General features: G+C 35.9%; 1 long non-coding RNA gene across 1 annotated transcript in view; it reads right to left on the bottom strand.

Moving 5' to 3' along the window:
* Positions 1-18,886: 18,886 nt before the first annotated feature.
* LOC143667985 (uncharacterized) overlaps positions 18,887-20,532 on the bottom strand; it is a 90,913-nt gene continuing 89,267 nt past the window's right edge. Inside the window, exon 2 of the long non-coding RNA XR_013168216.1 lies at positions 18,887-19,037. This is a non-coding gene — a long non-coding RNA (uncharacterized LOC143667985). The remainder of the gene's footprint in view (positions 19,038-20,532) is intronic.

Genomic DNA, 20,532 nt, shown 5'->3' with positions numbered 1-20,532 from the left:
TATTGGTAAATTGATTGTCATCGGCTTTATTTCCCCCAACTTGAGAATCACTGTGTTGGAGTCTGTATTAAAATGGTTTCTTTTTTTGGATCATCTTTAATAATAGCATCATTTTCCTTGACATTGTTTTTTAAATATGTTGGAACTGACGCTGAACTAAACAATGAAATGAATCCTAAATTAGCATAATGGATTCTTTTGGATTTTTCTGTGAGTATGTTTAAAGTTAATTTTTGAATGCTTACCTTATGCCATTTTACAGGTGGGGGAACTAAGGCATAGTGTCACACAGCTACTAAGTTCAGAGCTAAGATTGTTGCCCAGGCATCCTGACTCCAGAGCACATGGCTTTGATTCATATGCAATACTAGTTCCTGTTAATTCCAACACACTTAATAAAATGATGTCCTAACATCACCCAGCAATAATGAAAGTGGAACTCTTTCACAGAAAAGTGTAGAAGTTAAGTTCTCATTGACTTACCATTTAAAAATTCCTTGTTAACATGCTTTAAAAAACTTACTACCTTGAATTTTCAGGGTCTTCTAAGTTGATTATCAGCTCAGAAATACCAGAAGAAAAGATGATTCATTAGTGCCCAAATTCAAGTGCAGCAGGTTCTTAGTGAAAATGGGCCAGTTTTAGTTGATACCTAAATTTAAATATCACATGGAATATGTCCTTCTAGTTTTAAAATATCCAGAAATCAAAGATATCCAGGTACAAGCACATTATGAACTCTTAGTGGGCTTCTCCAGACAGCAAACTTAAGCATTTTATTTTGAGTAGAAAGAACTCAGTCTTTGTGCTCTACAAATGTCACACAGTTTGCTTTCATACCATATTCTTTTGTCTGTGGTTATTACTACCTTCTCAAGTACATAGATAGAAAGTTTTGCTTGCCTAGAAGGAAGCTTTTCCTTTCCCTATCACATTTCATAGTAAAATATATATATTTAGATCTCAAGTTGCCTTTCCTCTTTCTACAACTATCTTAGTATTTCTACAATTTGAGCTTACACATATAATGCACACACAACTCACAATCGCCATCTTCTCAAAAAAGTGTTTTTGCATATGTGAGTTCATGATTCCTCTAATCTGAATTTTTCTTCTCAAGTCCCGTAACAGAGTTATGCTCGAGAGCATAAGCAAGGTAAGCTGTTTATAATTAAACACCATGTCTTTTTCTTTTTCTTTTTTTTTTTCTCACTTAAATGATTTCAGGGCATCTGGTATTCCTGACATTGATAATATGAAATTTCTAATGACCATAGCATTAAGAATTAGGTTCCTCAAGGCAGTGTGCATACTGTGTGTGTTGTAGGTATTAAAACAAGCAAAAGTTTGACAGAAAACACTAATATTGTGATGTATGCTAATCTATTCCATTTCATTAAAATGATGCTGATTGGAACCCTCTACGTTGATCTACAACCCATAATGAGTACCCAAGGACTTACAGTGGGAAAAGCAGCATCCTAGGACGGAGCATCACTGACATCACAGGGCACTGATTTTCAGCCGGGGCTGAATATCAGGATTGCTTGGAATGTTTCAAGAGAACAGATGATCAGGTCTCAGGCCAGACCTACTAAGTGAGATTATCCAGTGAGTTGCAAGGAAAATTTCTGAAACTTTTCACTCAATATCGTGGGGGTAAAGTTGGTGGGGCGGGAGGTAGGTGATGGCAGTGAAAAGAACAGCAGGTTCATTTGCCTTTGAGAAGTGAGATAAGTGAAGTACTGGGGTGGCTCCAGCCTTGTCGGGTCTGAAACTTGTACAGTTTTGGAGTTCTTGATAGGGAAAATAATACAAAATTAAGTAAGAAAATAAATAGCTTTCTAGAATGAGAAAATAAACCACAGCAAATTATACATTTTAAAAAGCCGCCAAGTTCCCCAAACAAAAAAAAAAAATCCATAAAAATAATATTTTTGTTAAATGCCTTTCACAGCCCTTTAATACATTCTATTTTTTCTTTATTGGATTCATGTTCTTCATTTGATTACTATTTAGAAAGAATAGAAAGATTATTTGGTTTTTCTTTAGCATGGTTGATTGAAACTTATTTTTTATTGATGATAGTTGGGAGAAGTTTCTTCCAGCTTCACAACGTATTATTGGAAACATCATCTAAATTTTTTTGATTGCTGTCAAATTTGGGAAAATCTTTCTCAGTTTTCTTTCATTTATGAACTAAAGATTTCAGTACATTTCAAATTTTCCTTGTTCATTAATTAATTTTATGTATTTGGAGTTGTTGACACATTAATTACTTTGCTGTCTATGTCCTCGTTATATTGCTTTATTGTCATATCTTTGTAGATGTCAGATCAGCAAAAAATGCAAATTTTTTCCAATGTGCTCATGACTCATTTTTTTCATTGTTTAGATTTGAAACAATCCAAGAGTCTAACAGTTTACTTCTATTTGAAATTTATCACTTACACTTAATGAATTACTGCTTTTGGTATAATCTCTTATCAACATTAAAGTAATTTGTTTATTTCATTCCCATTTTTATTGCTGTTGTTTTATATTCAATTAACTTTTATTTGAACTTGCAGTTCTTTAAAAAATAAATTTAAATGGCAAAATAAATTATCCTTTATATTTCCAAATCAGGAGTCTCTAATTTCTCGTATTTAAGAAAAACGTGTTCCTAAACTTTTTTGCAAAGCGTGGTTGAGCTTTATCAAAAATGTCATTTTCATTTTTAAAGATAATAAATGTATGGTGTGCTTATAATTGTACATGCTGCATTATTGGGTAAATAATCCTTACGTGAGAGAACTTCAGCTTTGATGTGATATAGAGGAGAAAATCTTTCATACCGTTTTGCATGTCTGATGTTTAGAAGCATTTCTGCAGACTAACTTCTGTCTCAACCCATTTCAAATCTTGTTTCTCCTTGGCTACCCAGATACTTCTGGCACTGATGGTCTTATGCAATGTTCATTTCTTGAATTCTGTCCCTGCACTACACAATATTGGTGACTTGGCCCAGTAGGTGGCAGGGATGTTCCTGAAAGCCATTTTTACACTCAGGAAGCTAGCAATAACTTCACTGCACACAGATATGACTGTGAACCACATAAATATATCCCACTCAACCCAAACTGAATATATCCCCATTTCACCTTTCACTGTAATGAGATCTCCCAAATGCTTGTGGCCTGCCAGTGGACATGAGGGGAAGTGAGACAGAGGGGAAATCAGAGTGGAAAGAGACAGCGTTCTTAACTGGTCTCTTTAGAATACCTTATTTTTGTAGGCGTCACAAAAACATATGACTGCGTGAATACATTGCTACAGTTCCTCCCAGAGTTTCGGAATGGGCTGATTAAGTTGGGGGCTCTGAAGCTTATATTTCATTTCCTTTATGGAAATCTGATTCTGGTGAAATGTCCAGGAGCACTGTTATCCTTAGAAGTGAGCGTCTGGGATTTCCACTTAATACAGTGGAAAAGGCAGTTTTCAAATTAGTGCCAGTTCATGCTAAAGGTTTCAATAATATAGGATGAAATGAAAAAGGTAAAGACAATAAACACATATTACAAAGGATTGTCAGCTTTTCTTTCATGAGAAAGACTCTCATTTATTGATGAGATTATATCGTTCCTATTAATTTGGTGTTAAAATATTGTTCCTTACCTGAAATATTGTTGACAATAGAGAGCAGAAGAAAAGTCTTCAACCTTCTGTTGGTCCTCCCATCTTCTGGTTCTGCTATCATGGATTCCTTCACTCTGAGCAAGTACAGCGGGAGAGGAAGGAAGTGGAAGACTGCACGGGACAATTTATGACCAGGCCTAAAAGTGCAGTTGTCTTTTCTGCCCACATTCTTTTGACCAGAATTTAGTTCCATGGTTTCACCCAGGATGCAACGACAGCTGAAAAATGTGTGCCCAGGAAGAGAATGCATTGGAGAATCAAAGAATTTTTTCTACCACACCAACTTTTCCCAGATTCAGATACAGTTTAGAATAGTAGTAGGACATGACCAAGCTTTGAGGCCTCGAATCTAACTGTGTCTTTATCTTTTACCACATAGAGGACAACTTCAGTACTGAGTGTATTAGTTTTCTATTGCTGCATAACAAATTACTACAAACTTAGAGCCATAAGACAACACCCAATTATTATCTCACAGTTCTGTTCTATAGGTAGAAGTCCAACATGATGTGGCTGGATTCTTGCTCAGCATCTTACAAGCCCAAATCATGATGTTGGCTGGGGCTGCACGTTTTTATGGAGGCTCTGGGAAAGAGTTCACTTCCAAACTCATTCAGGTTTTTGGAAGAATATAGTTTGTTGCAGCTGTAGTACTGAGGCCTCTGTTTCCTTGACTTGTCCATCTTTAAGACAGGACATCAAATTTCTTCCCATGCTTTAAAACTCTCTGGCTTCCTCTTCTAATTTAAGGGATAGTATGATTACCTGGGCCCATCTGGATAATCCAGGATAATATCCCAGTTTTAAGGTCAACTGACTAGTGATGTTAACTACATCTGCACATTTCTTTTTGCCATGTAACATTACATACTCATAGACATAAAGGCATAAGGCCAAAATTCTGCTTACCACCTTAAGTATATCCCAAAGGGATAGATTTCTTTCTCTTTTTGCTCATTTTCCAAACACACTGAAGTCCCAAGATGCCGCCAGTAGTTTACAAACCTTACTGAATGAGGTACTGAATGTCATCGCTTTTTCTTCTCTGCTCAATTGCAGATGTGTGCAGAAGAGTGGGCCTAGTCTACCTCACCACTGACCGGGGCCATCAGGGAGAGGTCTGGAACTGTTAATGGTGGGATTAGGAGAATACTAAGATTAAATCTTTCCTATTTATAAATCAAACACATTATGATATGGAGCGGATATGTTTTCTTTAATGCTCCTTTCACCCGTATCCTAACCCATGGGGCTGTGAGATTAAATTTAAAAAGATAAAAAAAGAAAATGAACCACTTTTTTGTTAATACTAGGCAAAGGTCATTTCAAAAATTCTTTAAAAACAATCTGATTTTCCAAATGCATTCACATCTCACTACATCTCTAGTGAGTTGCAAACCTCATAGCCTGAGATACTGAATGTTCAAGGTTTTGCCTTTCTACCCAAGTACAGCTACATGCCGATGGGGGGCTGGATACATGTATCTGGCATTTTTCAAGACAAGCTGGTGAACAAATTTATGATGATAAGGCAATGATAATGTGTGACATACTTATTTGTAACGTTCACATAACTCTGAGTTACTATTAATATATTAGCAGTTGATTGAATTCTTGTCAAATGAGTGAATAACATTTGAATGAAGTATAGTCCAACCATAACAACATGATGATCAAATGAAATTGAAAAAGACAAATCTTATAATAAGATGAACATGTATAAGAAAATGTATCAATATTAGAAGAAATAGCAAGTTCATATCTTTTATCTTGACAGTAGTTTCACTTGTTATGTCTAAATTCTAGAATTACATGCTGTAAAATGGTCTTTCTTGTGTTCTATGCCACTGCTTTATGTTTTAAGATGAAATCACATAAGCTACTTTCCATAAAAATAATATATTTATAGGAAAAAACTAGTATTCCAATAGACAGATAAATTATAATTTTGCATTTATTTTTCAAAACTAGACACACCATTTGACTCAAAGTTAAGATTTATGTCAAGAAGCAAACATGCAAAATTGAATCTATCCTGTTGTTACTTTCTGTGGCAGGAAGTCTGCATCTCTGCATTACTGATCAATTCAGTAGGAAAACAGTTGTTAAAATAATATTGTGTGGCCATATCATATAGAGACACTTAAAAAAAGTTTTTAGTTTATTTTGAAAGAATTTCAAACTTATAGAACAGTTGCTGGAATAGATAAAAGAACTCTTGCATTCTCTTCACCCTAATTCCTCAACTGTTAACAGTTCACTGCATTTGCACTGTCACCCACTTTCCATTATCATTAGCCTGTTTTTTTTTAATTAGCTTGTTTTTGAACCTTCAGAGATGAAGTTTCAGAAATAATATTCCATCAACTAAATAGTTCCAGTATCTATTTCCCAAAAGTTATGGCACTCTCATATAAAAACAGCCTATGGGTGGGCCACGGTGGCTCAGCAGGCAGAGTTCTCTCACCTGCCATGCTGGAGACCCGGGTTCCATTCCCAGTGTCTGCTCATGCAAAAACCAAACCAACCAACCAAACAAAAAAAAAACAGCCTGTAACTCTCCAAACAAATCTATCAATCATCCAATCCACATATCCTGTTCAGATTTCACCAAATAACCAACAACAGGTCACAGTTGAACTGCCGTCACTGATATCCATTACCCCAGTTTTTAAAAAATGTTTTTATTGCTAAATATAACATATGTACAAACAAAAGAAAGAAAAAGCAGTGAATTTCAAAGTATACTTCAACAAGTAGTTACAGAACAGATTTCAGAGTTTGTTATGGGTTACCATTCCACTATTTCAGATCTTTTCTTCAAGCTGCTCCAAAACACTGGAAGCTAGAAGAAACATATTTTTTTCCATTTTTGTCTGTGTGAAAAATAACATATATACAAAAAAGCAATAAATTTCAAAGCATATCATAAAAATTAGTTGTAGAATAGATTTCAGAGTTTGTGTGGGTTACAATTTCACAGTTTTAGGTTTTTACTTCTAGCTGCTGTAAGATACTGGAGACTAAAAGAAATATCAATATAATGGTTCAACAATCATATTCATCTGTTAAACCCTCTCTGTTTAATTCCACCATCACCTTTGATCTTTCTCCCACATTTTAAGGGTATTTGGGCTATGCTCATTCTAACTTTTTCATGTGAATGGCTGTCGATAATATGGGGTAGGGAGATGGGACTAGCTGATGTTCTGGAGAGGCTGGCACCTCTAGGTTTCAGGACTTATCTGGTCCAGGGACCCATCTGGATGTTGTAGGTTTCTGGAAAGTTACCATAGTACATGGAACCTTTTAAAAATCTTATATATTGCCCTAAGTGTTCTTTACAATTGGCTGGAATGGTTTAGGTTGGGTTGGCAAGTTATGGTAGCAGTGTCTAAATGAAGAATGCATGAGAGTGACCTCCAGAGTAGTGTCTAAACTCCATTTGAACTCTCAGACACTTATACTTTATTAGTTACACTTCTTTCCCCCCTTTTGGTAGGATGGCATTATTGATCCTATGGTGCCAGGGCCAGACTCATCCCTGGGAATCATCTCCCATGCCAGGGAGACTTTCACCCCTGGATGTCATGTCCCACATAGTGGGGAAAGCAACAATTTCACTTGCAGAGTTGGGCTTAGAGAGAGGCCACATGTGAGCAACAAAAGAGGTCCTCCAGAAGTAATTCTTAGGCATACCTATAGGTAGACTAGGTTTCTCTGCTATATACATAAGCTTCACAAGGGTAAGCCTCAAGATCAGAGGCTTGACCTACTGATTTGGGTGTCCCTAATGTTTGAGACAGTATTAGGGGTTTCCCCAGTGGTAAAATTTAATAGTTCCATGTAGTTTCTCCCATCCCTCAAGGGATTTGCCAATTATTTTTAATTATCTGTTTAATATACTCTAGGATGTATCCAGGCATTACATTAACATCACCTCAACTTTTTTATCACCTCAAACAGAAACCTATTAAACAATAACTCTTTCTTCTTCTCTTATCATTCCCACCTCCACCAATGATATCCTATAATCTACTATGCGTCTCTATGAAATTTGCTTCTTCTAGATATTTCATATAAGTGAGATCATATAATATTTGCCCTTCTGTGTCTGGCTTATTTCATTCAGCATGATGTCTTGAAGGTTCATCCACATTGTAGCATACATTAGAGCTTCATTCCTTTTATGGCTGGATAATATTCCATTATGTGTATGTGCTGGTTTAAAAGGACTCTGTACCCTAGAAAAGCCATGTTTTAATCCTGATCTATCTTGTGGAGGCAGCCTTTTCTTTTAATCCCTAGTCAGCACTGTAGGTTGGAAACTTGGTTAGATTATCTCCATGGAGATGTGACACACCATTGTGGGTATTAACCTTTGATTAGAGGGAGATGTGACTCCAACCATACCAGGTATGTCTTGATTAGTTTACTGGAATCCTTTAAAAGAGGAAACATTTTGGAAAGAACCACAAAGTCACAGAGCCCATGCAGCCAGAGACCTTTGGAGATGAAGAAGGAAAAGGCCCCAAGGGAGCTTCATGAAATAAGCAGCCTGAAGAGAAAGCTAGCAAACATTATCATGTTCGCCATGTGTCTTTCCAGTTGAGAGAGAAAACTTGAACTTCATTGGCCTTTCTTGAGTGAAGTCAACCTCCATTCGGTGCCATAATTTGGACATTTTTATAGACTTGCTTTAATTTGGACATTTTCATGGTCTTAGATTTGTAAACTTGTAACTTAATAAATTACTCTGTTTAAAAGCCATTATGTTTCTGGTATATCGTATTCTGGCAGCTAGCAAGCTAGAACAGTGTATATGCTATATTTTGTTTATCCATCCATTTTAAATGGACATTTGCATTGCTTCTAAATTTTGGCAATTGGAAATAAGGCTGCTATAAACATTAGTGTATAAATATCTGTTCAAATCCCTGCTTTCAATTATTTTGGGTATATACCAAGAAGTTGGATTGCTGGATGATATTTTAATTCTATTTTCAACTTCCTACAGAACTGCCAAACTTCTGCAGTGAGCAACATCAGTTTACAATGTGAGACACGGAATTTTTAATTTCATTTAAAGACCTAATTTTTAGTTTTATATGTGCCAATTTGGCCAAACCCAATTCAATTCCTACATTCCTACTGACTAAACTTTAATATTTTTTCAATTAGAGTCCTGAATATTATGAGTAAACATAAATGCATGATTTGTATTATTGATTAGTATTATGATGTTTAGGCATAGATACCAATAGTTTGAAAAACATTAAAAATGTTATTTTATTTACTTTTGACCTATCCTGATTGAGGAGGAAGAACTGAGAGGTCATACAAAAAACACGCAATCAAGAACTTAGAAGTACGTGATAAAGGAAAATAGTAATCCAGGGTAGGAACATAAAACCCAAAATGAGTATAACAAAAATGTATTTCATCGACTTCTTTAGACTGGACCACAAATGCATCTCTAAGCTTCCTAACCCATTGTGCTTGGGTTTGGACTTTAATTTTGCTACTTCCTAGATTGGTCTTGGACAAGATACTTAGCTTCCCTGTGCCTCAGTTTCCTCATTTGTGGAATGAGGATAAAAATAATGCTTATTTTATGGAATTGTTGTGAGAATTAAATGTTAGTCTATATAAAGCTTTATTAAATTCTTAATGAAGTCAGGCTATTCCTAGAAGTGGTAGGATTACTTTTTCTAATTTATGCAATGATAAAACAACCCAGAGACCTGGAAATTTCGCATGCCATTAGGTTTTCTCAAGTATCATTTCCTCAGCCAAACTTTTAGCAAATACTTGGTCACAGTCATTTCTAAGTTGAGGCTTCTGCCCAGAGTTTTCAAATTTCAATAAAGTTTCAAATTTCAGTAAAGCTATTCTATGTAATTGACTAAAGGTATGTATCCTTTAGTTATCAAATAAGCAGGGGGCAAATACTTTAAAAATTCTTAAGAAAATTAAGGACCTGGACAATTTTTTTTTCTATGTTAGCAGATATGGTAGAAAACCTTTTTGCTCAGAAGGAAGTCTATGATGGATTTTCCCAAGTGTCTGGACAAGGGCTTCTCGGAGACCTGGAGTCCCACTTCCTGATGTGCCAGTCCTCACTGGAGGGTGTAAAGGATAACTGCCCCAGCTGGCTGCCTCATGCGTGAAAGAATCACTGGCTCAGAGTGTGAGGAGAAGAGCACCTGAATGAAGGCCGGCTTGAATTTTCTGCAAAATACATCCTAAGTAGCTAATGAAGTGACCTATTGGGTAGAGTCATTTGTACATTGTGGATAATGTCTCTCAAAATCCTTTTTCAATTTTTCATTTGACAGTGTCTAACCAGGAAATTTGGTCATACCTTAAAATTGCTCCTACTTTTTACAGTAGGGGGAACATGCTGTTTTTCTGTTTCTTTTTTTTTTTTAATGAGGCTATTTTTGAGTGTGTGTGATTAAAATGTGTAATTTAAACATAAGGGTCTTTTTCATTCACAAAGAATATTTTTTTCTGCTATTTTGTCATGCACCTGCTTAAAATTTTCCTTTATAGATCTGCCAACATTAGTACAAATCAAAATCATTTTAGAGATGTGATTTTATATTATGCTGATTAAATGAAGTTTCGAACTGGGATTGTGTGTCCTTTTACTATTTTTGTCCTCTGACATGAATTTAGATACTGATGAAATACAGCCCTGCTGAGAACAGCATCTACATTTCTGAATAATGAATCGATCCTTTCCTGTTTGCATCTCGGACATATCGCTGATGTTAATTAGCACTTATTTTTCAAACTTTGATGACTGTGGTATAGCTCCTGCCCACCCACCCCCACACCAGCAGCCATCATTTAGACAAAACACAGACATAATTATCCCTCCCAAACCCCCAAAAGATGATAAATTGCTCCTATGACAGAGCACTTTTGGCAAAACTCCAAGCAAAGATCCAAGCCTTCCAAATTTAAATAGCTTTCCTTTGTAGGGTCTGATCCTGTTCTCCTCTAGTGTTTCACAGAGAACACATTCTCTGACGTCAGTGAGAGGGTGCTGAGGGAAATGAGAGGGCCATGGGTTAGCTTAGCGTGTGTGTTAGAAAACCTCCCCTGATTATATTAATCACCGATATTGACTTATACTGTCTAACTATGACAGTGTGTTAACTTTTGACGGAAAAAATTTACTTTGCAGAATATATATTTTTGTTATAATGTAATTTCTTCTAAACATTCTCTCTGTGTACATGCCAGCTTGCTGTATTTTCTCTGTCCATCGTTTTGGTGCTCCCATCTACTCTCTTTGCCAATCTCCTGCTGCTACACCCACCACACCGGAAGAGAGGAGGGCTGCAGTCCCAATAGAGTTGGGCAATCACTATGCTTTAGCAATAGCAGTAGCAGTAGGAGATGAATGTTGGAACCAGCAGACTACAAAAGACCACCATGGGCTCTCACTTAGCAGTTTCTATCTTGTGAATAACACAAGCGCTAGACTCCAGGACACTTTGCGTCATTGCTTTTTCTGCAGGGAAAGACAAAAAAATACATAATGTCAGTGATATCAACTAACACACTTACAGTTTTTTCTATTTATAAGTATTTTCATAAACATAATCTTTGATTCTGCAAAACAAGCACAAAAAACATGACTTTTTATTTTAAACTTTTTTTGGAAATAATTTCAAATTTACAGGACAGTTGTAAATATACCCACCAAGATACCCAGATCCATCCACTTTTAAAGTTTTGTTATATTTTCCCTATCATTCTTTTTATCATCATAATCTATCTATTTATCTACTTTATAAACAGTTAAACATTATGCTCCTTGAACACTTAATAATTTCATAAGAACAAGTTTAGGAATATTCATTTATTACAGATTCACTTATGTAATCACCTGAAGAACAGATACCAAGTTCAAGAAATTTAACATTGATATAAAGCAACACTCCAGTTTCTTCATGTTATAATAATGTTCTTTTGGGAATTTTCTCCTCCACTATTAGATCCAGCCTGGAATCAAATATTGCCTTTAGTTGTTATTGTCTCTTTAATCTCTCTCTCATTTTTTTTTAAATTGTGAAGACGTATACAACCTGAATTTTCCCATCTCAACTACTCCCAAGCATACCTTTCAGTAGGATTAATCCCTCACCACCGTCCTTTACCGGAATTTTCCCATCACCCCAAACAGAAACCCTGCTCCCATTATACATTAGCTCCTTACTCATTGTCCTCTACACTGGCAACCTGTATTCTACATTCTGTCACTACGAACTTGCATATTCTAGCTAACGCATATAAGTGGAATCAGATAGTATCTGTCCCCTTATGTCCAACTTATTTAGTCCAGACCTATGCCTTCAGCGTTTATCCATGGAGCAGCAGGTATCAGAATTCCATTCCCTTTAGTGTTGAATAATACTCCACTGAAAGTGCATACCATACCCCATCCTTCCATTCATGGACACCTGGGCTGTTTCCACCCCTGGGCGCCATGTACAATCCTGCTATGAACATTGGTACACAAATATCTGCCAGTCCCTGCTTTTTCAATTCTTTAAGGGTGTGTACCTGGAAGTAGGAGTGCTGTGTCACACAGCATTTCTATGGTCAACTTTCTGAGGGACTACGAAACTGTTCTCCACAATATCTATGCCATTTTACATTCCCACCAAAGTTCTGAGGTTCTGATTTCTCTGTATCTCTGCCAGCACTTGTCATTTTATGCTTTTTTATTTAATAAAGTCATTCTAGTGGGTGTGAGGTGGTATCTCAGTGTGGTTTTGATTTACATTTCTCTAGTGGCTAATGATATTAAACATCTTTTCATGTGTTTTTTGGCCATTTGTATATCTTCTTTGAAGAAATGTCTATTCGGGTCCTTTGCCCATTGTCTTAGTTTCCGAACTAAGGAATACCACAAATACTACCCAACGGGTTGGCTTAAACATGGGAATTTGTCTAATGGTTCCAGAGGCTGAAAGGCTGGTCTTTTCCTGGGATTGGTAATGTTTAGCTGCCTGTCAATCCTTGGGTTCCTTGGCTCTCCGTTCACGCAGTGCTGTCCTCTTCTTTCTTGTCCAGGTTCCCACTGATCCCCTGCTCCTGGCTCCACTCTGTGGCCTTCTCTATACAAGTTCTCCAGTAATAGGTTTACGACTCATCCTGATTCAGTTGCCCAAACTTTAGCTAAAAATAACATCTTCAAAAGGTCCCATTTATAACGGGTTCACACGTATAGGAATGGGATTAATATTAAGAACATTTTTGCTCTGGTGCTCAAAATCAATCTGCCATACCCACTTTTGTAGTGAACCCTTAAGAATCCCTTCTCATTCTTTCTGCTTGCATTTTTTTTCCAATTTTTTTCTTTATGGTTACCATGGGGCTTAGATTTCACATCCTAAATTGCTAGCAATCTCATTTGTTTTTATATAAATTTAATTATTTAGCTAACAAACACAAACAGTTTTCTTATATCTCTCCTACCCCCTTCCTTTATGTACTTCTTTTTTAAAAAATTTTTTATTAATTTTAAATAAAAAAAAATGACAACAAAGAAGCACAACATTCTTAATATATAATCATTCCATTCTAATATATAATCAGTAATTCACAATATCATCACATAGTTGCATATTCATCATCATGATCATTTCTTAGAACATTTGCATCAATTCAGAAAAAGAAATAAAAGATAACATAAAAAGAGATAAAATGAAAACAGAAAAAAAAATTATACATACCATACCCCTTACCCCTCCTTTTCATTGATCACTAGCATTTCTAACTAAATTTACTTTAACATTTGTTCCCCTTATTATTTAATTTTATTCCATATGTTCTACTCTTCTGTCGACAAGGTAGATAAAAGGAGCATCAGATACAAGGTTTTCACAAAAACACAGCCACATTGTAAAAGCTATATCATTATTCAATCATCATCAAGAAACATGGCTACTGGAACACAGCTCTACATTTTCAGGCAGTTCCCTCCAGCTGCTCCATTATATCTTGAATAACAAGATATCTACTTAATGCATAAGAATAACCTCCAGGATAGCCTCTTGACTGTGTTTGGAATCTCACAGCCATTGACACTTTGTCTCCTTTCACTCTTCCCCCTTTAGGTCAAGAAGGTTTTCTCAATCCCTTGATGCTGAGTCTCAGCTCATTCTAGGGTTTTTCTCAATCCCTTCATGCTGAGTCTCCACTCATTCTAGGATTTCTGTCCCATGTTGCCAAGAAGGTCCACACTCCTGGGAGTCATGTCCCACATAGACAGGGGGAGGGTGGTGAGTTTGCTTGTTGTGTTGGCTCGACAGAGAGGCCACGTCTGAGCAACAAAAGAGACTCTCTTGGGGGTGACTCTTAGGCCTAATTTTAAGTAGGCTTGATATCCTTTGTGGGGTTAAGTTTCATATGAACAAACCCCAAGACTGGGGGCTCAGCCTATAGCTTTGGTTATCCACACTGCTTGTGAAAATATCAAGAATTCAACTGGGGGGGGGGTTGAATTTTCCCCTGTTCTCACCATTCCCCAAAGGGGACTTTGCAAATACTTTTCCACTCGCTGATCAAGTCACTCTGGGATTCATCGGGGCATCACTCTGGACAAACCAACAAAATATCATGTCCTACTCAAGGTTCCATGTACTTATGTTGTTCAACCAACTATCTACATAAGTTATATCAGGACATGCACTAGTCAAAATATAAATTTTGTACCAAATAAACATTTTTTGCTTTAATCTCATAATAAGTTGAAATTTTAAAATATTAATTACCATCTATTTTCAGCACCCTGCAGTAATGACATTCCTTTGTTCTTCCTCATGGAAAAACATTTTTTAAATTTGTACATTTAGTCATTATCATTATACACTCTAGGCATTCCTAGATTATACCATCACAATCTTTATCATCTATTTTTCTTTGTGATTTCATTTATGCCTCCAGCCCTCCTCCCTCTATCATTCTCACATTCAACTTCATTCAGTGTTTTAACATAATTGTATTCAGTTAGGTAGTATTGTGCTGTCCATTACTGTATTTTTATATTCAGTCCTGTTGTGCAATCTGTTTCCCTTCAGCTCCAATTACCCAATATCGTACCCTATTTCTATCTCCTGATGGTCTCTGTCACCAATAAGTTCTCCAAGTTTATTTACTAATGTCAGTTCATAATAGTGAGACCACACAGTATTTGTCCTTTTTTTAAAATTTTTTTGTTAATTAAAAAAATTAACTAACACAACATTTAGAAATCATTCCATTCTATATATAGAATCAGTAATTCTTAATATCATCACATAGATGCATATTCATCATTTCTTAGTACATTTGCATCGATTTAGAAAAAGAAATAGAAAGACAACAGAAAAAGAAATAAAACGATAATAGAGAGAAAAAAATAAAATAATAATAAAAAAATAAAAAAGAAAAAAAGAAGAAGAAAAAAAACTATACCTAAGATGCAGCTTCATTCAGTGTTTTAACATAATTACATTACAATTAGGTAGTATTGTGCTGTCCATGTCTGAGTTTTTGTATCCAGTCTTGTTGCACAGTCTGTACCCCTTCAGTTCCAATTACCCATTATCTTACCCTATTTCTATCTCCTGATGGTCTCTGTTACCAATGACATATTCCAAGTTTATTCTCTAATGTCGGTTCACATCAGTGGGACCATACAGTATTTGTCCTTTAGTTTTTGGCTAGTCTCACTCAGCATAATGTTCTCTAGATCCATCCATGTTGTTACATACTTCATAAGTTTATTCTGTCTTAAAGCTGCATAATATTCCATCGTATATATATATACCACAGTTTGTTTAGCCACTCGTCTGTTGATGGACATTTTGGCTGTTTCCATCTCTTTGCAATTGTAAATAACGCTGCTATAAACATTGGTGTGCAAATGTCCGTTTGTGTCTTTGCTCTTAAGTCCTCTGAGTAGATACCTAGTAATGGTATTGCTGGGTCGTATGGCAATTCTATATTCAGCTTTTTGAGGAACCGCCAAACTGCCTTCCACAGTGGTTGCACCATTTGACATTCGCACCAGCAGTGGATAAGTGTGCCTCTTTCTCCTCATCCTCTCCAGCACTTGTCATTTTTTGTTTTGTTGATAATGGCCATTCTGGTGGGTGTGAGATGATATCTCATTGTGGTTTTGATTTGCATTTCTCTAATGGCCAGGGACATTGAGCATCTCTTCATGTGCCTTTTGGCCATTTGTATTTCCTCTTCTGAGGGGTGTCTGTTCAAGTTTTTTTCCCATTTTGTAATTGGACTGGCTGTCTTTTTGTTGTTGAATTGAACAATTTCTTTATAAATTCTGGATACTAGACCTTTATCTGATATGTCATTTCCAAATATTGTCTCCCATTGTGTAGGCTGTCTTTCTACTTTCTCGATGAAGTTCTTTGATGCACAAAACTGTTTAATTTTTTTTTATTAATTAAAAAAAATTAGCTAACACAACATTTAGGAATCATTCCATTCTACATATGCAATCAGTAATTCTTAATATCATCACATAGATGTATGATCATCATTTCTTAGTACATATGCATCGATTTAGAAAAAGAAATAGCAAGACAACAGAAAAAGAAATAAAATGATAATATAGAGAAAAAATAAAAATAAAAAATACAAAAATATATAAGAAAAAAAAACTATAGCTCAGATGCAGCTTCATTCAGTGTTTGAACATAATTACATTACAATTAGGTAGTATTGTGCTGTCCATTTTTTTTTTTTTTTAGAAATCATACCATTCTACATATGCAATCAGTAATTCTTAACATCATCACATAGAAGCATGATCATCGTTTCTTAGTACATTTGCATCGGTTTAGAAGAACTAGCAATACAACCGAAAAAGATATAGAATGTTAATATAGAGAAAAAAAATAAAAGTAATAATAGTAAGAACAAAACAAAACAAAACAAAACAAAACAAAAACCTATAGCTCAGATGCAGCTTCATTCAGTGTTTTAACATGATTACTTTACAATTAGGTATTATTGTGCTGTCCATTTTTGAGTTTTTGTATCTAGTCCTATTGCACAGTCTGTATCCCATCAGCTCCAATTACCCATTATCTTACCCTGTTTCTAACTCCTGCTGAACTCTGTTACCAGTGACATATTCCAAGTTTATTCTCGAGTGTCGATTCACATCATTGGGACCATACAGTATTTGTCTTTTAGTTTTTGGCTAGACTCACTCAGCATAATGTTCTCTAGGTCCATCCATGTTATTACATGCTTCATAAGTTTATCCTGCCTTAAAGCTGCATAATATTCCATCGTATGTTTGTTTAGCCACTCGTCTGTTGATGGAGATTTTGGCTGTTTCCATCTCTTTGCAATTGTAAATAACGCTGCTATAAACATTGGTGTGCAAATGTCCGTTTGTGTCTTTGCCCTTAAGTCCTTTGAGTAGATACCTAGCAATGGTATTGCTGGGTCGTATGGCAATTCTATATTCAGCTTTTTGAGGAACCGCCAAACTGCCTTCCACAGTGGTTGCACCATTTGACATTCGCACCAGCAGTGGATAAGTGTGCCTCTTTCACCGCATCCTCTCCAGCACTTGTCATTTTCTGTTTTGTTGATAATGGCCATTCTGGTGGGTGTGAGATGATATCTCATTGTGGTTTTGATTTGCATTTCTCTAATGGCCAGGGACATTGAGCATCTCTTCATGTGCCTTTTGGCCATTTGTATTTCCTCCTCTGAGAGGTGTCTATTCAAGTCTTTTTCCCATTTTGTAATTGGGTTGGCTGTCTTTTTGTTGTTGAGTTGAACAATCTCATTATAAATTCTGGATACTAGACCTTTATCTGATATGTCATTTCCAAATATTGTCTCCCATTGTGTAGGCTGTCTTTCTACTTTCTTGATGAAGTTCTTTGATGCACTAAAGTGTTTAATTTTGAGGAGTTCCCATTTATTTATTTCCTTCTTCAGTGCTCTTGCTTTAGGTTTAAGGTCCATAAAACTGCCTCCAATTGTAAGATTCATAAGATATCTCCCTACATTTTCCTCTAACTGTTTTATGGTCTTAGACCTAATGTTTAGATCTTTGATCCATTTTGAGTTAACTTTTGTGTAGGGTGTGAGATATGGGTCTTCTTTCATTCTTTTGCATATGGATATCCAGTTCTCTAGGCACCATTTATTGAAGAGACTGTTCTGTCCCAGGGGAGTTGGCTTGACTGCCTTATCAAAGATCAAATATCCATAGATGAGAGGGTCTATATCTGAGCACTCTGTTCGATTCCATTGGTCGATATATCTATCTTTATGCCAATACCATGCTGTTTTGACCACTGTGGCTTCATAATATGCCTTAAAGTCAGGCAGCGTGAGACCTCCAGCTTCGTTTTTTTCCCTCAAGATACTTTTAGCAATTCAGGGCACCCTGCCCTTCCAGATAAATTTGCTTATTGGTTTTTCTATTTCTGAAAAATAAGTTGTTGGGATTTTGATTGGTATTGCGTTGAATGTGTAAATCAATTTAGGTAGAATTGACATCTTAACTACATTTAGTCTTCCAATCCATGAACACGGTATGCTCTTCCATCTATTTAGGTCTTCTGTGATTTCTTTTAACAGTTTTTTGTAGTTTTCTTTGTATAGGTCTTTTGTCTCTTTAGTTAAATTTATTCCTAAGTATTTTATTCTTTTAGTTGCAATTGTAAATGGAATTCGTTTCTTGATTTCCCCCTCAGCTTGTTCATTGCTAGTGTATAGAAACGCTACAGATTTTTGAATGTTGATCTTGTAACCTGCTACTTTGCTGTACTCATTTATTAGCTCTAGCAGTTTTGCTGTGGATTTTTCAGGGTTTTCGACGTATAGTATCATATCATCTGCACATAGTGATAGTTTTACTTCTTCCTTTCCAATTTTGATGCCTTGTATTTCTTTTTCTTGTCTAATTGCTCTGGCTAGAACCTCCAACACGATGTTGAATAACAGTGGTGATAATGGACATCCTTGTCTTGTTCCTGATCTTAGGGGGAAAGTTTTCAATTTTTCCCATTGAGGATGATATTAGCTGTGGGTTTTTCATATATTCCCTCTATCATTTTAAGGATGTTCCCTTGTATTCCTATCCTTTGAAGTGTTTTCAACAGGAAAGGATGTTGAATCTTGTCAAATGCCTTCTCTGCATCAATTGAGATGATCATGTGATTTTTCTGCTTTGATTTGTTGATATGGTGTATTGCATTAATTGATTTTCTTATGTTGAACCATCCTTGCATACCTGTGATGAATCCTACTTGGTCATGATGTATAATTCAATTCCCCACTCTCATCAATGGACAGAACATCTAGACAGAGGATCAATAAAGAAACAGAGAATTTGAATATTACAATAAATGAGCTAGACTTAACAGACATTTATAGGACATTACACCCCACAACAGCAGGATACACCTTTTTCTCAAGGGCTCATGGATCATTCTCAAAGATTGACCATATGCTGGGTCACAAAGCAAGTCTGAACAAATTTAAAAAGATTGAAATCATACACAACACTTTCTCGGATCATAAAGGAATGAAGTTGGAAATCAACAATAGGCAGAGTTCCAGAAAATTCACAAATACATGGAGGCTCAACAACACACTCTTAAACAACGAGTGGGTCAAGGAAGAAATTACAAGAGAAATTAGTAAATATCTTGAGGTGAATGAAAATGAAAACACAACATATCAAAACCTATGGGACGGAGCAACGGCAGTGCTAAGAGGGAAATTTCTTGCCCTAAATGCCTATATCAAAAAAGAAGAAAGGGCAAAAATGCAGGAATTAACTGTCCATTTGGAAGAACTGGAGAAAGAACAGCAAACTAACCCCAAAGCAAGCAAAAGGAAAGAAATAACAAAGATTAGAGCAGAAATAAATGAAATTGAGAACATGAAAACAATAGAGAAAATCAATAAGACCAGAAGTTGGTTCTATGAGAAAATCAATAAGATTGATGAGCCCTTAGTAAGATTGACAAAAAGAAGAAGAGAGAGGATGCAAATAAATAAGATCAGAAATGGAAGAGGAGACATAACCACTGACCTCACAGAAATAAAGGAGGTAATAACAGGATACTATGAACAACACTATGCTAATAAATACAACAATGTAGATGAAATGGACAAGTTCCTAGAAAGGCATGAACAACCAACTTTGACTCAAGAAGAAATAGATGACCTCAACGAACCAATCACAAGTAAAGAAATTGAATCAGTCATTCAAAAGCTTCCTAAAAAGAAAAGTCCAGGACCAGACGGCTTCACATGTGAATTCTACCAAACATTCCAGAAAGAATTAGTACCAACTCTGCTCAAACTCTTCAAAAAAATTGAAGTGGAGGGAAAGCTACCTAATTCATTCTATGAAGCCAACATCACCCTCATACCAAAACCAGGCAAAGATATTACAAAAAAAAGAAAACTAAAGTATTTGTCCTTTTATTTCTGGTTAATCTCACTCAGCATAATGTCCTTAAGGTCCATCCATGTTGTTACATACTTCATAACTTTATTCTGTCTTACAGCTGCTTAATATTTCATCATGTGTATATGCCACAGTTTGTTTAGCCACCTGTGTGTTGATGGATATTTTGGTTGTTTCCATCTCTTGGTAATTGTAAATAATGCTGCTATAAACATTGGTGTGCAAATGTCCATTTGTGTCCTTGCCCTCATGTCCTTTGAGTAGAGACAACATATAGATGGGTCTTGTTTTTTAATCCATTCTGCCAGTCTATGTCTTTTGATTGGGGAGTTTAATCCATTAACATTTAGTGTTATTACTGCACAGGTAGTACT

Source organism: Tamandua tetradactyla, chromosome 24, assembly GCF_023851605.1.
Source record: "Tamandua tetradactyla isolate mTamTet1 chromosome 24, mTamTet1.pri, whole genome shotgun sequence".
In the NCBI taxonomy this organism is placed as follows: domain Eukaryota; kingdom Metazoa; phylum Chordata; class Mammalia; order Pilosa; family Myrmecophagidae; genus Tamandua; species Tamandua tetradactyla.
Note: the sequence above shows the minus strand (reverse complement) of the source record. Positions and strands in the feature narration are given on the sequence as shown.